The sequence below is a fragment of the Pantherophis guttatus genome, chromosome 4 (genome assembly GCF_059756535.1).
Source record: "Pantherophis guttatus breed Tessera chromosome 4, ASM5975653v1, whole genome shotgun sequence".
Taxonomy (NCBI): Eukaryota; Metazoa; Chordata; class Lepidosauria; order Squamata; family Colubridae; genus Pantherophis; species Pantherophis guttatus.
In genome coordinates this window covers 45,460,370-45,464,067 of record NC_142066.1, presented here as the reverse complement: position 1 = coordinate 45,464,067, position 3,698 = coordinate 45,460,370, and positions in this window count along the sequence as shown.

Here is a 3,698-nt window from a genome sequence, read left to right as displayed (position 1 = left end):
CTTGAAATTACGAATACCTAGTAGGAAACTAGGTCCCAAATACATAGGTCCTTTTCCTATAACACGTGTGATCAACCCTGTCACTGTCATGCTTAAGCTACCTTCACTGTTAGGAAAAATACATCCTGTTTTTCATAGCAGCCTCCTTAAACCTGTCAAAGAGGAAAGGCCCACACATCAGCCTGTTTCCCCGGGACCGAGTCATTCAGATCAATATGAGATAGATAAAGTATTGGATTCACGTCTTCGTAGAGGCAGGTTACAGTACTTAGTACGGTGGAAGGGTTATCCACTAGCACAAGCATCTTGGGTGGCAGCTCCAGACGTTCATGCCAACCAGTTGCTCCGTCAGTATCATCGTAAATATCCAAATAAACCAGGTCCCAGTGGGTAGAACGGTTGCTATGCTAACATCTTTATTTTATTCCTGCAGGTGGACTCCTGGTAGAGAGGAGCCGCCTGTCGAGCCTTGGTTGGGTCTCGCCATCACTGGGGAGGACGACGAGGAGGGGGCAAGCTGCTGGACTCTCCGGGGGCGTGTCATCAGCTGTCTGAGACGTCTTTACCACTCACGCACAAAACGAAGCAAACTCTTTCATTGGAGATGGGGGGGCATGGAGTTTGCAGATGACGCTGCCTTGTGATGTAACAGAGGCGCGCTCCTCCTACAGGCCAGCTAGGGGAAGGAGGGATGAGGTTGACTGTTTGATTGCTAATTGATTTATGGTGCTCCTCCACAGGCCTGCTAGAGGAAGGAGGGGTGATGTTAACTGTTTAATTGCCACTTGATTTATTGCTGCATATATAAAAGGCGCTACACTGCGATTGCGTGTAGCACTAACTTTAAACCTTGTTTCCGGCTTGTGCCTTTCTCCTGCCTGTGTTTGCTGTGCTGAACCTAATTAAAGGATTGCAACTGCTTTATTCCATTCTGGTGTTGGCTTGTTTCCAGTGCAGTTGGGTGGACTGGCCGAGACCTTAATTAATCATAATCTGTATGTTTACCCCCTCTTCCCTCCAACTTTTAACCTAAAATATAATCTTTTTTAGCCATTATCATTATTTAGGTTTCTACATTTAAAAAAAAAACAAAAACATAATCATTTTAATTAACCATTAATGCATCGTATTTAAAAATCATTATTTAGATTTATACTTTTCCCCCCTCAGTAATTATAACACCTAAAACATAATCATTTTTAACCATGAGTATAACAACTGCAAAACCAAAAAGAAAGGTTAATCTTCCATTCTTGCTTTCTTTTTATATTTTTTCCAGTCTTTCTGCATCCCTCCTACTTCTATTTTAAGGAGGTTTTTCATTTTAGTTTGAGGTTGATGTAACTGCAAAGATTGTCCCCTTTTTGAGAAGATTTCCTCTGATTTAGAGCCCCCATATTGCCTCTTCTTGCTTATATAAATCAGTTCATTCCTTCGTCTGTAAGACCAAAGATTGTCAAGAGTTTGTGAAAAAAAGTTCAGTTGTTTCTTTTCTATTAAATGTATAACCACTGGCAAATCTCCTTCATCTTCTGAAACTTCGGAAGTCTGATCATTTACTACTTTCTTCCAAACCAAGTCGTAATTTTGAAAGATTCTATCAATTTTTCCAAAAAGAGCAGAGAATAAGCTCGAAAATTCTTGAGAAGATTCTTCCACCTTCTCTGCTTCAATCAAAATGTCTCCTGAATTGTCATCATGCTCCATACTTGCTTTTGTCTCCTCAGTCATTTCTGTCGTTATCCCTTTAAGAATTGCTATTTGATTACTTATAGCTGCAGTATGATTATTCATGGCTTCTTTTATAAATTCTGTAAAGGCTTGAGTTAAATTTTAAATTGATTTTAAATTGGGTTGTTTTAATTTACGGCCAAAATATTTAATTATTTTAAACTGTTTTTAAATTTTGTATGTTCTGTTTTTTACTTTGGCTGTTCACTGCCCTGAGTCCTATTTGGAGAAGGGCAGTATAGAAATAGGAACAAATAAACAAATAAACAAACAAACAAACAAATAAATAAATAAAATAAAATAAAATAAAATAAAATAAAATAAAATAAAATAAAATAAAATAAAATAAAATATTGCTGCCTCCTGAGTCCCAGCTGATGGCTAGAGGAAAAAAAAACTGTTTAAATTCTTGCCGCGGGGCTTCAAAGGGTTGCCTATAGCCAGTAGTGGGATTCTGCTGGTTCTAGGGGTTTCGGCCGAGCAGTTTGTTAAATTGCTGGCTCGCCCCACCCCTTGCCCTGCCCCTCCACACCACTATTTATTGCCAATAAATAGTGGTCGGCGAGGGGCGGGCGAGCCAGCAATTTAACAAATGGTTCGGTGTTTTTTTGTAATTTTATTGGCCCGCGGAGCTTCAGCATAGGCTAATTAGCACTTGATTAGATCGGCTCCCGACTCTCAGCTGATTTGCTCTCAGCTGTTTTGCTCAGGGCTCTGCTGCTTGTTTGCAAAGAGTGCTGGAACAAATTTTTCCCCCCTAGCTATGCTGAAAAAGGAAACTTAAAGTAAAGGAGGCTGTTGGCTTTGCTGTTGCTGCAACGATGGAAAATTAGGCAGGCAGATTTCTTTTCTTTTTCCTCACCAAAAAAGGTAGGTGCAAACAATGGGAAATTTAGGGGAAAAGAGGAGAGTTCAAGATTTTAAAACACAAAAGAAAAAAAGCACTATTTAACTAGGGAATTGTAATAATTGAGATACTATTAATTGTATATTGTGTTGAAAGCAGAAATGGTTAAGTTGTGGTATGAAAGGAATATATGGAGGAAATTATTTGGTTTATTATTATTGGTAAATATAATTAATTGATTTGTAAGAAATTGGATTGCATGGAAATAATTGGAATATTCATGTTCATATTGATTAATATACAAAAACGATAGTTATATAACTAATTGATTTATATTAAAATGTTGAATTTATATTAAACAACTGTAATATTACATAATTAACCAATGTGAGGATGGATATAAAAATAGATGACAATGGGAAGGGGTATAATATAGAATAGAAGGGAAAATTGAATTTGATTAAGATTAGAGTTGAGGAGGAAGGGTAATATTGGTTTTTTACAAAAATAGATGAGGAATAAATATGGCAAAAAGGAAATATAGAAATTGTAAATTTAATTGAAATGACTAAACACTGTTTAAATTTGTGAACCGGCCAAATACTCTGTTCAAAGAAAATACATTGTATGTTTGTATGTGTGTTTCTAATTATTGTTATTTATTCATATTTGTTCTCTTTTATTCTTTAAAGTTTAACAATTCATTCTTTATCTTAATATCTTTATATTTGTTTGGGGTTGGCTTTCTTCCCTTTCATCTTTTTTATTGTACAGCAATCTTTTTCCTCAAACCTACCACCTCTCTCTTTTCTTTCCTTCTTACTTTCTCTTCCTCCCCCTCTTCTTCTCCTCCCTACTTCCTCTTCCTTTCTCCTTCTCCTCCTCTCTTCCTCCCTCTCTTACCCTCACTCCTACTCTAATTTCCCTTCCCTTCCTTCATCCCTCTCTATTGCTGTATCCTTTTATGCATATGGACTACTCAGAGGGCTGAAAAAGTTATTTCTGACTGGTCCTCGCACTTTTGACCAGTCCTTGAACTTACGACGATCCTCACATTTTATGTTTTTGCCCTATCTTGTCACCATGGTGAAGAGAAGCAGTTGTGAAATGAGTGACATGG